Here is a 17,053-nt window from a genome sequence, read left to right as displayed (position 1 = left end):
CTGTCTTGTCTGTCTGACGGCCTTCATGCAGACCAAAGACATCAATCATTTCTTTTTCATTATTTTAATTACACTCTTTTCTCTCCTACTACCTCTCTCTATCTCATTGCACTCATCCATCAATTTAAAGACATCAATCATTTCTTTTCCATTATTTTAAATACACTCTTTTCTGTCCTACTGCCTCTCTCTATCTCATTACACTCATCTATCAATTCGAGGTATTTTTTTAATATAATCAGAACATAGAACAGTAAGACACATATTATTAATAAATAATAAAATATATATATTAAAAAATTAATAATTTAAAAAATATAATTTTTCATTACTTACCTAAAAACATGTGATAAATTTTCCATCAATTCCATCAAACGTCAACCTTAACATCCCACCAACATCTTTCTCTCACCTCTTAAATTTCTCCATCAATTCCAGCAAACGTCATCCTTAACATCCCACCAAGATCTCTCTCTCACCTCTTAAATTTCTCCATCAATTCCAGCAAACGTCAACCTTAACATCCCACCAACATCTCTCTCTCACCTCTTAAATTTCTCCTTAACATCCCACCAACATCTCTCTCTCACCTCTTAAATTTCTCCATCAATCCCAGCAAACATCAACCTTAACATCCCACCAACATCTCTCTCTCACCTCTTAAATTTCTCCATCAATCCCAGCAAACGTCAACCTTAGCATCCCACCAACATCTCTCTCTCAGCTCTCAACCTCTCTTCCGTAGCTCTCTCAATCTTTCACTCTCTTCTTCGCGGCCAAACACAACAAAACACGACCGCCACATCAAAACTCCACCAGGAGCCAGCAAACGCTCTCATAACTACCTGGGACTCTCTGCAACTTTTTGGCCTGTCACACTCGGAGGAAAACGAAAATTTCGTTCTTAATATTATCGAAATCCGAGCAACTGAATCGTCTCCGTAAGGCTTCATTTCTCACTCTCGAAGTCCCCCTTGAGTTTTCTGTGAATATTCTTAGCATGCATGCTTGTTTCTATGAACACAGATGAATCCTAACCCACCGTGTTTTCGGCGAGTTGCAGGATTTTTTCAAGCTAAACCCGCTCAAACTTTGTTGAGTTGATCGAGTTTTAAGGTGTAAGACGACTTCCCACAACCCCTAGACTATAGAATTGAGCTTGCATATCCCTCTGTCTAGAAAGTCCGAATTTGGCATTGGCTTATAGGCCATTTTCCGAGCACCTTCGGCCAACCTTTGGTCCCCAAAGAGGTATAAAAATGTTCTTTTCGTCCTAAGCTTCGTGTTGATACTTCTTATGCATAAAATGGTTGAAAAATGACTCTATTGTGCTAATTTGGGAATTTCCAGCGGAAATTCTGTTCTTGAGCAAACTAAAGGAAATTAGGTTTATTACATTAATTATTATTAGTTTAATAATTAGTGTAGTAATTTTCTGTATAGGAGAGGACAGACCGGAGGAGTACCGCAGGTAGAATGGTTGGTCTGTTATGATTTACATGTACTTGTGAGTGTGCTTTTCGTTTTTACGTGTGTGATTTTTTCTTGACTACTGTTTTTATATACCATGAGCTAACTATTGTCATTAGTTTAATAATTAGTGTAGTAATTTTCTGTACTGGAAAGGACAGCCCGGAGGAGTAACGCAGATAGAATAGTTGGGCTGTTATTATTTACATGTATTTGGAGTGGGTTTTTTCGTTTTTACGTGTATATATATTTATATATATATATATATATATGTGTGATTTTTTCTCGATAATTGTTTTTATATACTATGATGTGAAATGTCATGTTTATTCTTATAAATAGACTTTTTGTACACTTTATGTTTATAGTATAATTTGTGAGCATGAACTTATGGCGTCACATTTTTGCGTTTTATTTGCTTATTATTACATATTTGCACGGTCTTAGTTATTTGCATTATCGTGGACCAATGACTACCTTCACATTTAGTTCACATGCACCGTTACATTTGATTTAGATCCAATATTAGATGCCAGCTGGTCCTTTTGTGTTATGTTTTGGATTCGTACGTGATGCGACTAGCGCAGCTCAGGTGATGTATTACCAGAATGTAAAACCTACACCCAGCCTGTTTCATTGTCTGAATATCTCTACAATGGACTTGTGTCTACATAAATTAATGAACATTGATTTCTTGTGATAACGAATTAAGATCTGATGTTGATATACCTTGTTGTAGGGTTCTACATCCATTGACTCACTTGTGTTGCAAAGTAACTATTACATATTATTATTATAATATTTTTGAGAAAGTATATACTTGTTTTACAATGGGGTTACACATTTTCGAAAACGGTCAACAAAACTTTATTTTTCAGGCCTACTCAAATTTGTTTTTCTCATTTCCAGAATTTTAGTGGCAAAGAGTTTCATGACGACGAGGATTGCTGGTAAAACCTGTTCTGTGGGAGACTTCTCCTTTCGGTATAAATGTTCTTACTATTATTTTACAGCAATTTACTAATGCTCTGAACATCACTTATGCAAATGGGCCGATCGCCCTTACATGCGGACTCTATAATTAGTTACTTTAGGTTTAAATTAGTAGTACTTCCCACATCATCATCACTTAATGGCTTGGTCACCCTTCAAGTGTCGGCCAACATAACTCGATCCGTATGTCCAAGTGGATATTTCGGGTCAGGATGTGTCACCACAAATCTTGTTTTGTACTTTAAACTTTCTATAGTTAAAAATAAAAATATACTTGTGGAGTGTAAAATGAGATTATTGAAAAGTTATTAACAGTTCTCATAACAATTATTCAAAACACAAACACATATAGTTATTATTCAATTCAAATTATAACACATGATTCTATAATTTGGTTATGTATATGCATTTAATTATTTATTTTGAAGAAAAAAAACAAACCATTTACTCTTATGTTTAATTTCATATAATCGAGGGGAATCAATACCCTATTCTCCTCCTCGCGACATAGTCGCAAAATTTGAAGGAAAAAAAAACTAGTTCATCGGGAGAATAAAGGTATCTTCCAATAAGTTGACGATGTCACACCATAAAAATACCTTCCAATAAATTATAATACATATTCCCAATGTATCTGCTATACTGTTGAGGTCGTTACTCCGGATGGGTGTGAAACGAGTTGGTTAAACTCTAGGGTAGAAGTAGGCTAGGCTCTTGACAAACGAGAATTAACTTTTCATTTTTAATTATGCTTTGACCCCCAAAAAAGGGAAGATAACAAGTAAATTAACATTTTCAATGTGTAATAGGTTCGGTGTTCAACCTAGACACTTTAATGAGCAATACTGGTTATATTATCAGCTTGAAAACTGAAAACTATATGGAAAATATGATCAAGTAATTGATATATTGAATACCAATTTGTGTTCCAAAAAATAAAAAGATTGAGCCCAGATATATGAGTTTTGATTATGGGTGGTCTAGGGATAGACCTTGTTTCATTGATCTTAATTAAAAGAAATTTCCATGGAACATGTAATTTGTTATTAGTACACGCTACTCACTAGTTCTCAATATGCTGATATACTAAGGTGGATGTAAGCTCTGGTCACAAGAAAGAAGATGAACGGAAGTGAGATGGCCTTCATCTGCAAACCATTATTATTACTTTCTTTGTTGATCGAGTCTGATTTTTTTCCTAGAAAGCAATTAAGCAAGCGAATTTAAAAAATACCATGGAGTTAGGAATGTTACTAGAGAGGAAGAGATGACAAAAAGTTGAATTGAATGTGCATATCTATTGGAGGTTTATATACTATGCAACTTTTATGTGCCATAGAAAATGAAGGGCTTATTTCTAGGTTGGTGACAACTGACAAGGTCGAGCTCTGTCTTTTCTCTTTCCAACCCGAAACGCATTGTTGTGAATAAAGTAGTAGAAAAAGAAAACAACAAAATAATACGTATTGAGAAGTTGGAAGATCACTATTGTGATTTTGCTGCATGCATGCACGTACTACATTGTTATGCCCTACCAACCTTACCAACTTTTAATGAGGGTCATTACACCCCATTACTCTCGCCCACCAACCTCACCTCTTCTGCTCTAATTGCAAAACCTACTGAGTTTTCTTTTTTGTTTTACCAAGATATCCTCACCACTCATGCCAAATTATGCGATCATCCAACATATTTTCGTTAATATTCATAGGTCATTACAAGGTTACTTTGAGAAGTGAGAGTCAGGTAACTTGAGAGATGAAAACCTTAAAACCTCTCGCTTCTCTAACACTATATAATAACATTACCATTTCCCAATTCTAAATCATCTCATACTTTCTTAAGACCCTCATCTTTTCTTAATTCATTATGCAATCTTCATGTCTCACTCTCTCTACTCGATTCCTCCCAACTCTCGTCCCTGCAAGGATATACTTCCTTTTAAATCACGAGGTTACTGACTATCAAGAGGCTACCACCTTTCTCATTCCTGCAAGGATATACTTCTTTTGAAGCACAAGAGTCTACCGACTCTCTCTCTTCTCAATTCCTCCCAACTCCTGACTCTCTTCTCAGTTCATCCTCACTCTTGTCCCTACAATACCTTTCCATATTCGAAAATGATGCTAAAGTCTCTTGTGTTTCAGAATGAAGTATATCCTTGCAAGGACGAAAGTCGGGAGGAATTGAGTAGAGAGAGTGAGACATGAAGATTGCATAATGAATTAAGAAAAGATGAGGGTCTCAAGAAAGTATGAGATGATTTAGAATTGGGAAATGGTAGTGTTATTATATAGTGTTAGAGAAGCGAGAGGTTTTAAGGTTTTCATCTCTCAAGTTACCTGACTCTCACTTCTCAAATTAACCTTGTAATGACCTATGAATATTAACGAAAATATGTTGGATGATCGCATAATTTGGCATGAGTGCTGAGGATATCTTGGTAAAACAAAAAAGAAAACTTGGTAGGTTTTGCAATTAGAGCAGAAGAGGTGAGGTTGGTGGGCGAGAGTAATGGGGTGTAATGACCCTCATTAAAAGTTACCACAAATTTGATGGTGTCTATGTTGCATATGTGACGAGGGGCCAAAGATTTAGTAGGGCATATCTATGCAGCACGGGCATGTATGCTGCGAAATCAAGTTATTGATCTTCCAATCAAAACTTCTCAGTACGTTATTGATCTTCCAACCATAAACAAGCCCTTCACTTTCTGTAGCACATGAAAGTTGCATAGCATACAAACCTCCAATAGACATGCCTATTCAACTTCATGTCCTCTCTAGCAACCTAGCTCCATACTATTTTTTTAGTTTGCTTGTTCAATTGCTTTCTTGTAAGAAATCAAACGTTCGATCAACAAAGAAAGTAATGGTTTGCAAATGAAAACCATTTCATATCCGTCCATCTTCTTTCTTGTGCCTAGAGCTTACACCCAACTCATTATATCAGCATATCGATGACTAGTGAGTAGCGTAGTGTTGACTAATTACATGTTCAATGGAAATTTCTTTTAATTAAGACAAAAGAAACAAGGTCTATCCCTAGACCACCTATAACAGAGTTGCAAAGTAAATCAAAGCTCTTATATCTGGGCTCACTTTTTTTTATTGTTGGGAACACATATGGTCTTCAAAATATGTTAGTTATTTGATCATACTTCCTTCCGAAACACAAGAGGCTTTAGCATCATTTTCCGACTATGAAAAGGTATTGTATCCCATATTTGAAATGTTGTAATTGCTTATGTTGATCCTAGACTTTGTAATTTTGTTTTAAGATTTATGTATAAGATTTGCTAGTGTGATAAGAGACTTAAAGTTGGTGAAAAAAAAAAGGCAGAGCACAAAAATAACGAATGAAGGATTAATGGTATGCGGACTCTTTCAGGATCCTTTTTGATATGTCGATGACAGTGGTCAGGAAGGGGAGCAATTGCTGAACCAGTGAGTTAACCGGAAATCAGATTCACCACATCAATGGTTTGCTTCCATATCTTTCAATGCGTATTAATTGTGCTGTTTATTTTAATTATTCCAGCTATCGCAGCCATAACATCCTACATATATCACCTTCGTATCATGATTCCATTTGTGATTTTGGATTTAGTTATAGTGGGGATCATCCATTGATATAGGGCAAAAATCACCCGAAGGTAGTCGAGTTCTTAGGAATCAAATACTTCAAGAGAAGTAATAGAGGTATTTTTATGGGCTTTAGGACTCTACTTACAAAATATCATTGACCCGGAATGCATAATTTGCCTCTTCAACCTACTGAACTATTCGTATTACCTGATTTCCTTTGTTCTTTTCTGAGACATACTAAAGTTCTAATTTTTCTGGAATTTGCATTAGAAATAAATGTCGTTATTTTAGTACATTTTTAGAAAATAGATTGATAGTGGCAAAAAACTTAAAAGGTTACGGATATGGATTATTTGGTCTATCAATTACAACTTGCATCTCTGTTCTTTTGTTTAAAAGTCATTAGTAAATTGTGATAGATTGGATTGATGATCCGCAGACTGTTTTTTCTTTTTTACTCATATTTGTCTTCATCCTTACTAGGCGATTCGCCAAACGTATTTGGAATTAGGTGAAAATTAAGTCTACACAGTTTCCTAATGACTTTTAAACAAAAGAACAAAGATGCAAGTTGTAATTTATTGACCAAATAATTCATATTCGTAACCTTTTAAGTTTTTTGCCACTATCAATCAATTTTATAAAATGTACTAAAATAATGACATTTATTCCTAGTGCAAAGTCCAGAAAAGTTAGAACTGTAGTATGTCTCAGAAATAGGACAAAGGAAATCAGGTAATACGAACAGTTCAGTAGGTTGACGAGGCAAATTATGCATTCGGGTTAATGATATTCTGTAAGTAAAGTCCTAAAGCCCATATAAATACCTCTATTATTTCTCTGAAGTATTCAATTTCTAAGAACTCGACTACCTTAGGAGTGATTTTTGCCCTATATCGATGGATGATCCCCACTATAATTAAATCACAAATAGAATCATGATACGAAGGTAATATATGTAGGATGTTATTGCTGCGATAACTGAAATAATTAAAATAAACAACACAATTAATACACATTGAAAGATAATGAAGCAAACCATCGCTGTGGTGAATCTGATTTCCAGTTAACTCACCGGTTCAGCAATTGCTCCCCTTCCTGACCACTGTCGTCGACATATCAGAAAGGATCCTGAAAGAGTCTGCATACCATTAATCCTTCATTCGTTATTTTTGTGCTCTGCTCTTCGTTTTTTCACCAACTTTAAATCTCTTGTCACACTAGCAAATCTTAAAATAAAATTACAAATTATAAAGTCTAGGATCAACAGAAGCAATTACAACATTTCAGATATGGGATACAATACATTTTCATAGTCGGAAAATGATGGTAAAACCTCTTGTGTTTCGGATAGGGCTGCACTGCCCCAAGTTTTGGCTACACAAAGACTTGAAGCTTCAATACGATTACTATATATATATATATATATGTACGTGTGTATGTATATAGGAAGTTAAGGAATATAAAGATCCTTACATACATGAGAAGATATGCAAGCATGAATATCTATGCCAGCCAAATGATAGAGTGTCAGGTACTACTAGTTGATCAAATTTTAGTATTCCCTAATAATGTAAACTCAGGAATCAATGGCTACTTTTTTTCACCCCAACTTGATCATAATTCTTAGGCAACATATATATATATATATATATATATATATATATAGTAGGATGACATCCGTATGTCTTTATCATTAACCACCCTACCCCCACCCCAAATTGTAGATTCTTGTATCCCGTCATATATAACTACATTACCTGTATTCATTACATGATTAGAGATATAAATATAAGAGGATACACTCCGATTGTGAAGATTTTTAGATACGTACAAGTCTTAAGAACTTGTGTGATACGTATGCAAATTGATAAACTTTTCAAACCCATGTATGTCCACCACTAATATTGTCCTAACTTAATCACCTATTGCTAGATGTGTTTTATAAAAAAAAGTCTCAGTGATATTAAGTTTGGAATCTTTCATACATTAATTGTATATTATTTTTTCATATGCATGATGTGTGATCCAATTCTCAAACAGGCCCTTGTTGAAATTAATTTTTTGAATCTATTGAACATGATTTAATTAAAATTTGCATCGAGATTTATTTAATTAAAAGGGATCCAAACTACAAGCCCAAAGTAGGAAGTGATTAAACAAGACGCATGGGACAAAGCCCATGGCGTCAAACTCTATAAGGAGGTGTGGCATGGGTTATCATAAATATCCATGCGTTTTCTCATATACCCCTAATGCTATCGTGAATGCAATTAGTTTTGTACCTCAGAACGAAAAAAAAAAATAGAGAAGGAGAAAAACAGTGGCATTTTGCATAAAATGCATATACGTGACCGAGTTTAAAAATCTAGCTTGTGTACATATTTGTATGACTACATGGACAAAAAGAGTAATATTATCCATACAATGTATAAAGTTGATTGCAAAAGGAATGCAAGGGTATATAATGTATTTTGGATATAAATGGAGTACGAGGGAGAGTGGGTTGTGGTATTAAGTTTTAGGTTGAGGAAGTTTTGCACCAGTATACCGTTGCGGTCACGGTGGCCACATGTTTTATTTTTGTTTTTTTCTATTTTTTTTATTTGTCCAAAGGAATCTTTAGTTCGCTATTCCCGCTAGCCGCCACGTAAATCAAGGCCCTATGGTACCGTTTGGTACGCAGACGGGACGGAACGGAACGGGACGGGATGGAACGGAACGAATATTTTATGTTATGTTTGGTATGCGCAGGACGGAACAGAATGGTTGTTCCGTTCTACGTTTGGTAAGTGTATGACAGCATGGAACCAAATGATTAAATGACCAACTTACTCATGTTTCGTCTGTTGTTTGGTACAATGTTTATGTGCGGAACGGAATGAGACAGTTTTATTTTATTTTATTATTATTATTATTATTATTTTATTTTTTTGAAGTTGTTCATATTTGAACACATATTACATATATGCTTAAACGTCTTAGGGTTTAAACATTCAGAACTTAAACAAAGAAAATGAAATCCCATAAAATTGACTTGAAATCCTCATCAACCAACAAAAATGGAAGCAAATTAACAAAGACCAGCATCATGCATCAGAAGTCCATTAAAATTCCACATTATATAGACAATTCTGTTATTACAACCCCAGAACATCCAAACAAGCCAAGAGGTTCTGGGAGGTAGTAGCAAACTTAATACAACGGTAACAAACTCGACTACGACTCCATGTCCTCAGAACCCATGAATCTTGATCTAATCCTTCTTGACAATCTTGGCCTGAACGAGAAACTGCAGTACGGCCTTGCGCTGATCGCCTTGGAGCTGAATATGCAAAGCCGTCAAATGTATATTGTAAGATACATGTATATTGCACAATATGCAAAGCCATCAAATGTATGCAAACCGATAACTAATTTAATTCTCGGTATTTAACATTTCTAATCATTCGAGTGGATATCCAAATCATTATCACAACATATTAAGTACACTATCAGGTTCAAAAACATGGATCTATAACTCTCAGATAAATAGAAAACTACTAATCTTACCCAAACTTTTTGTACAAATTTTTCTCACTGTGATTATCATGCAGCATACAGAGAAGTAATTTAGTTACCATCATTAAAAATTTACTTGAAGAAATCAACCCAGAAAGAAGGAAAAATAAAAAAAATTCAAAGGATGTAATGCAATCTATACATACAGCTCACCAAAAAAGCAACTCAGAACTTTCACTAAAACAGGAAAAAGTAAAAAAGCATAAAGTTTAATGGAATCGCTGCAATCTATCAATCCAAAGAACCCAAGTAGCAGATTGAAAGAAAAGGGTTGTATGCTACAGCTGAAGAGAGAAAGAGAGAGAGAGAGAGACCGTTCTTGTGCTCGATGAGGAGGGTCCAAGTCTGAAACTTGACACCGATGGTGGCCATGGAGTCTAAGCTAAACTCGTTTCAATAATATCTGGCCAGAATATGAAACTTGCCCACCGCAGAGTCACCTATCAGTACCACCTTGAACACATAGTCTACCTCATGGTTTCAATTGAGTCAGAAAATATTGTGAAAAAAAGAAGAAGAGAGATTGGATGCAGAGATCAAACCTGGAGATGCAGAGATCGAACCTGGAGATGCAGAGCTTTGAGTTCCACTCCGTGGGGAAGAGAAAAGAGAGGCTATGGGAGAGGATGAGGACAAAGGTTGGAGAGACCTGTGAGAAACGAGGTAGCGGCAGAGAAGATGGAAAGAAGATGATAGAATTTTAGGGTTTGTTTTATGATTTGGGTGGTGTAAATATTGAAAAAGATGAAGGCCATTTTTGTCTTAAAATTTCAAAATTTTGTGTTCCACGGATGTGGAACAAGTCGTTCCAGGGGGTTGAGGTAGACCGAAAATTCAACCAAATTTTGTCCCGTGAAACAGCGCGTTCCACTGTTTTCCGCGCACCAAACGCCTCGTCCCACTGCGTTTCGTCCCGTTTCACGTAACAAACGGTACTTATATATACAGCTACAATCCTCCACTCACTCACTCACTCTCTCTCCCTTTTCCCTTTCTCTCTTTTAGCTCTGTAGACTCATTATCTCTCTCATTCCTCTCTTTTCCTCCCTCCCCCTCTCTTAACTTTTCGTAGACTCGCTCTCTCTCCTTCTTCTCTCTCCCTCTCTCTTCTTTCTTCTCATTGTCTAAAATGCATACTCATGAGTTGGTTATCATTATCCCTTCCATTTACGTAGCTATTTCCTTACATTTTGTCTTGTACGTCTGTTTTTATTATCTAACTGTAGGACCTTATTATCTAAATCTAACTGTAGGACCATCAGAGGATGGGGAGTGGAATGGTCAGTGGGGTCAACAAGCGGGCCACGATCGTGGCTGTGGTCAACAACGGCGTGGCGGTTGTGGCTGTCGTCAACAAGGGCGTGGCAACGGTGGTCAAGAAGCGGGAGCTGTTGCTGAACCGGTGGATGAACCAGAAATCAGATTCACCACAGCAACAATATGATTTCATGTCTTTCAATGCTTCTTTACAATCCCGTCTATTTTACTAATTCCAGCTGTTGCAGCCATCACATCCCTATAAATTACCTTCATACCATAGTTTCATTTGTGATTTTTGATATAATTATGGTGGCGATCATTCATCGATATAGGTTAAATATATAAAAAATCACCACCATAATAACACAAATGGAACTATGGTATAAATACTTTCTGTCCTTTTGTAGTCGGGTTATGATGGTTATATACAGAAACAGTAAAAGAAATACATTGATACATTCTTCAGTTTCCTTTTCAATCTTCCTTCATCTGTACATTTCTTGATTTCTATAGAATTCTTCATTGTTGTTAAGAATAGGCCCAGTCGTCGTAGAATCAGTTGCATAACATCTCCCGTGAGTTTATTGGACCAGGGGCTGCTGTCCTCTACTTTCGAGATGATCATTCTTCTTCTTCTACATATTATGAAGATGATCATTCTGAACTTCCGGCCAATGAAATCGAGAATGACCAACACAAACATTCTCGATAGGCGGTAGTATGTTAATATAGGTGGAAGAATTCTTTCAGGATATGCACGTATAAGTGCCAACGATGAAAAAACACATCGTAAACGATTATGCCTTCGACGAAATTCACAATTATAATCTTGTCACGTTTTTCTCTTCGGCACATAAAAAAACAGAAAATGGATTGTTAGCAACGGAAAGTGTAAAGCTAGCTAGATTAAATGCAGGAACAAAAAATAACTCTCCTACAAAGCCGCAATTAAGAACAAAGAATAATATAGTGATTTGAGCACATTTGCATATACATATATTGCACATAAAACCTCCAATTGACGAAATATCTTTAGTTTGTTATTAAAATTGCAGACTTTGAAGCTTATTACCAACACGAAATGTAAGCCAATTCTTCTATAGATAATAGCGATTCACGAATGAAATATTTGCAGTTTCCAAATCAATTATCTACAAAGTAACATATGAGACATACACTAATACTTGATTATCAATCACAAGGGCACTAGGGCAGTAACCGAGTGTGCATGTGATTACCTTATTTTTTTCGTCGCCGTAGTCCATCAGTAGGCGCCTCATCGTGAAAGTTTTGAAGAAACCCTAACTAGAGTAAGGCTCTGAAAGTTTTGAAGAAACCCTAACTAACCTAATTAAGGATCTTGACTTGCGTGTGCACCCCTGGTTGGAAATGAGCGAATTTATAATACAAACGTGTTGTTCCCATGTTTTAAAGTCTTTACGTGTTTATCTCTAATTTTTTGACAGAGTCTTGGTCTTATCCTTGATCTCTAGTGAAGATAAGTAGTATCACTACTTTGGTTTAATTTACCCATTAGAATCACTTGTATAATTGGATTTAAACCCTCAAAATTTGAATTTCTTTTATTAAACATTCATGCTTTTTAGAATTTTGATCAAGACGCTTTAATACATTAGGCCACATCAGTATTTCTTATTTTTTAAATTAAAAAAAAATAATTGTATTTTTTTAAATTAAAATTTTACATGTTGATTTCTAAATTTGTCCTTTTAATTAGTTGAGAGATTTATTTTTTTATCTGGCTATTTTTTTATTCATGTATATTAGGAGTTGTGGACTCTTTTTTAGGAGATAATTTTGGTTTTTTCGCTCAACATATTTTTCCAATTATCTCTTTTAATTTTTGTTTTCGTTCAAAACATTTTTTTTATCCTAAAATTGAAAAAATAATTGAAATGATGGACACTTAGATTTTTTTTGTTTGTTTGTTTATTATTTAGTATACTTTTTTGTTAGATAATTATTTTGTATACATTTGAATTTGCACATATCGTTGATTAGTGATAATATATGGTACGTTTATTGTTGATTATCACATATTCGTTTTGTATTGATTGATACGTTTATTTTTAATTTATGGGTGTACATATCGTTGATTGGTACGCTTAGTTTTAACTTTTGGTATGTTTTGTTTTAGCTTTCGATATGTTTAGATTTAGCTTCCGGTACGTTTAGTTTTGTTCTCGTTGATCGATAGGTTTTTTTCACGATTTTATTACAATTGTTTTTGTATACATTGTGGATTGTACCATTTAGTATCATATGGGTACGATTAATATTATACATATCGTTGATTGGTACATTTACTTTTGTTCTTCAACGTTGTTTACTAGTACGTTTATTTCCGGTTTTAGTAGGTTTGTTTTCATACATATATTTTTTATTGGTACGTTTGTATTATTCTCGATGTTATTTTCTTATATGAATTACTACAAAAATTTATATATGGATTACTACAAATATCTTAAATGGTGTTTTATTTCTTCATTGAAAGGAAAAAAAAAATCAAACGGTAGGGTATTTTATTCCTTAATAAATTTTATATATATAATCTTCTCTTTGTTTTTGTATAATTATCTTTAGAGGGAATCAAGGGAGCTAGATTGTAGGAATTTGTTTCAATAAAGGATATTTATGATAGACGAGACTCCAAATTTGTAGGAAAATTGTTTAATTAAATCTCTAAAACCAACAAATGTTTTGTCTATAGAGTTGAAAACTCAACCGCTTATATCAAAACGCCCATTAAATAAATAACTATACTCGTTTGTGTTTTGAATACAACAGAATTGCTGTTGATTGTGCTAGCTCTTTCTTACTAGTTCTTTTTATTTCTTTGTCATTAGTTTTTTCCTCCTCTTATGATATTTCTGCTATTTAAAAGAAGAAAAGTATACTTTCCATAAACGTAGGAAGAGCAATCCCTATGTACTGAAAAGAGGGAAAATGGTTTTGAAGAATCCCATAGAAGCATGATGGAAAATGAAGTCACAAGTCCTTTATGATGCATGTCACTTTCATTCGAATTCAAATCTCTCTTTTCATAAGTTAAATGAATTTAGAGCATCCAAATATGTTATATCAACTTGCATAGCGAATCTTACGAACCTTGTACAACACAAAGAAAAAATATACATGTAAAATTGTGAAAATCAAACTTGTGATGCGCCCGAGCTACATGGACAAAAAACAATTAACATTTTGTATAAAATGTATAGACGTGACAGGATTTAAATATATAGTTTGTTTACGTGCTTGCATGACTACATGGACAAAAAGAGTAACATTATCCATCAAGGTTGCACTAGGCGCTGGTTGCTAATGAAGAATGTCTCCAAATGGACATGAATATTGTACACCGATCTATTTAATAAATAAAACTGAATTCATTTCCTGGTTCGTAATCCTCAAAACAACAAATAATGACTTCATCTCTCAATTATTTACACAAAATTGCAATTGTATATGAATACACACACACACACACACACATATATACGAATCCTTTAACAAGAGGGATCCTTATTTTTCAAAAAAACCATGCATCACAATTCGACTTTCATGATTGTACATGTACACTTTTTATTTGTATTGCACAAGGATCATAAGATCAACCTTGCAAATTGATATAATATCTAGACGTGCTAAATTTATCTAGCTTATAGAAGAGAGATTTAGACCCGAAAGCAAATTATCATTTGTATCTTTTAATTGTGAAATTATATTTTGAAAAAATTGAAAAACCAAATGAAGAAGGAATCAAAGGGCTGGGACTGGGACTTTTTGGGGTGGTGGTGGTTGGGAGGAGAAAGGTAGGGGGTTGTTTTCTTGGTAGTTTGGGTTTTGGGATCCCAACCCTTTTTGGGGGTTTTGGGCGGGGATTTTTTGAGGTGTTTAACAATTTCAGAGCTGTCAGGAATGAGGATCGCGATGGGAGGCCGTGCTGATGAGCTGCGTTGGACCGGGTAACCGATTACATTGTCACATTAAGGGTATTTTAGAGATAAAGTGAGTGGGAAAAGAGTAGAGTTTATTTTAACTTTTTATGGTAGGTGGTATAATAAAAAAAATAGGATGGGTATAAAACCATTAAAATATATAGTTTGTCGCATGACTACATGGCAAAATCAGCAACATTATCCATCAAGGTTGCACTAAGTGTTAGTCGGATGGAGTCTAGGACCTATTGCTTAAGCGGATTATGTATAAATTAGTACCTGCTTATTTTATAAACTCGAATACTATATGAATTATAATTTACCACATAAAAAACCGATTCATTTGCATAAATAGATATCTTAAGTACGACACATGCCAATTTTTATGGGCCCGAATGTCTGTCCACGGTTTGTAGCTTTGGATATGTGGCAGGAATGGCACACTAAAGATTCCCAGAGTCTCTAAACGAATTTGTACCCATTTGAACAAACAAAAATGGAAAATAGAAAAAACAAAAGACATGTAGCCAACGGTGACATGGTGAAAAAAGGAAAAAGAAAAAACGAATTTGTACCAATTGTACGTCTCCACCCATCACCCTTTAGCCACCTCCTCTTCACTCCTCAATTGGAAATCTGGATTTCAATTCAACCTTGTTCAAGTATATTTGGTATTATGGTTTTTTTTATTGGTACATCAAAAATAATTAGTACGAATACTTATTGTATTAGAATTTAGTGGTATACTTTATTACTGTTACATTCTTTTGATAAAACAAATGTGTCACTTTACATACATTTTTCCTTAAAGCATTGTTAAACTCAATCTCCTATTACTATTTTGACTGTTCTCTTATTACGATTTTATTCATCATAACTCACATTCTAACTTGGAGAGATTTTTTTTAAATATAACGAGAGCAATGTTCTTACATTACTCTTGCTACCTTGACCACACCATATTTCATAAAAAAATAAATAACATAGAACCTAGAGCAATCACTTGAGTTACAAATCCGCATGTTGCATCGTATCCTAACCTTTTATTTTCTCAAATACCGTAGTGCGCGAAATCCACGTTGAGGCCCATCAACTTTTTACAAGATCCAGCCCAAGTCAAGAGGCTTAGTGGACCGAGTCATATAGCTGACTAAACTTTTAGTTACCCACTGAGTTGAGAGTGCTGATGTGTCCACTTTTAGGCATGGGACTTTGAAGTCATTTACGGAACTGCCACGTCACAAAACGTGACCATTCCACAGAAATTTTTCACTGTAAGAAAAGCATGGTTTAGTATACTAAATGTCATATATAAATTTAAAAAGAAAAAGAAAAACTTTTTCAAGTGGAATCATTATACAAAGGTAATATATGTAGGATGTGATGGCTGGAATAAGTAAAATAGATGGAACAATGAATACGCATTGAAATATACAGAGCCAAACCGTCACTGTGGTGGTAATCTGATTTCCCGTTCACTCATCGGTAACCACTGCTATATGTAGGACTTGCTTGGTCAATAGATTATCTTTTGTAGCCCAACCACAATGAACATGGACTGTTTTCTTCTAGCTAGGCCTTATGCCATTTCTAATGGCCCATTCAGCTCAGACATTTTTTTAGATTTTATTTAATCCCAAAATTTTAATCAGACTTTTTTTTTTTGTAATTCCATAAAAATCAGTGAAGCTGCTGATGCATGCCATCATCCCTCTTATCATAAGCAATTTCTCTGTGGGTACATATTTTATTATGAGCATGTCCATTGAAATCTCAAGTGTTAATACAATCATTAACTGATGATCATATGTATAATTTTTATGAATATATGTATTCAATAAAATTATTATCGACTATTAAGTTAATAATCATATTAGATACATTTAACTATTAATGAAAGGAACATAATTTGCTTCCATTAGTTGCATTGAGGGGAAATTTATACAAAAAAAAGCATACCGACACATGGTGTTTTAGTTCAATAACACTCCATTATGGTAACAAGACATCAATATAACGGTAAACTCATTTGATATAATTCATTTCCTAACAAAAATATATCAAACACCACAAGAAAACGGGGCTAGTTGGATAATGTTTACTGTGAAGCCCAAAAATTGTCACTAGATCATTAGAATTAACGGACCTTTGCAACTTGTTATTATTCATACCCAAACCTTCATGACAACTAATTGAGAGAAGGAAAAACAGAGGGAATTTATT

The 17,053-nt window shown here is 34.5% G+C and overlaps 2 long non-coding RNA genes across 8 annotated transcripts; one reads left to right on the top strand and one right to left on the bottom strand.

Annotated features, from left to right (window-relative positions):
- Positions 1-298: 298 nt before the first annotated feature.
- Positions 299-11,277, top strand: LOC148695348 (uncharacterized). Of its 7 annotated transcripts, none has more exons than XR_015965517.1 (4): positions 299-941; positions 1,064-1,251; positions 1,351-1,507; positions 2,380-2,790. It is a non-coding gene; the product is annotated as an uncharacterized LOC148695348 (long non-coding RNA). The 7 variants fall into 7 exon arrangements; XR_015965519.1 differs by having other exon boundaries at positions 301-941; positions 1,351-1,471; XR_015965516.1 differs by having other exon boundaries at positions 306-941; positions 1,444-1,507.
- Positions 9,140-10,319, bottom strand: LOC148695349 (uncharacterized). The gene is made up of 3 exons (XR_015965513.1): positions 10,154-10,319; positions 9,926-10,078; positions 9,140-9,375 (listed from the first exon to the last, which is right to left on the bottom strand). It is a non-coding gene; the product is annotated as an uncharacterized LOC148695349 (long non-coding RNA).
- Positions 11,278-17,053: the final 5,776 nt, after the last annotated feature.

Source organism: Pyrus communis, chromosome 8, assembly GCF_041283825.1.
Source record: "Pyrus communis isolate YQ-2024b chromosome 8, ASM4128382v1, whole genome shotgun sequence".
In the NCBI taxonomy this organism is placed as follows: Eukaryota; Viridiplantae; Streptophyta; class Magnoliopsida; order Rosales; family Rosaceae; genus Pyrus; species Pyrus communis.
Note: the sequence above shows the minus strand (reverse complement) of the source record. Positions and strands in the feature narration are given on the sequence as shown.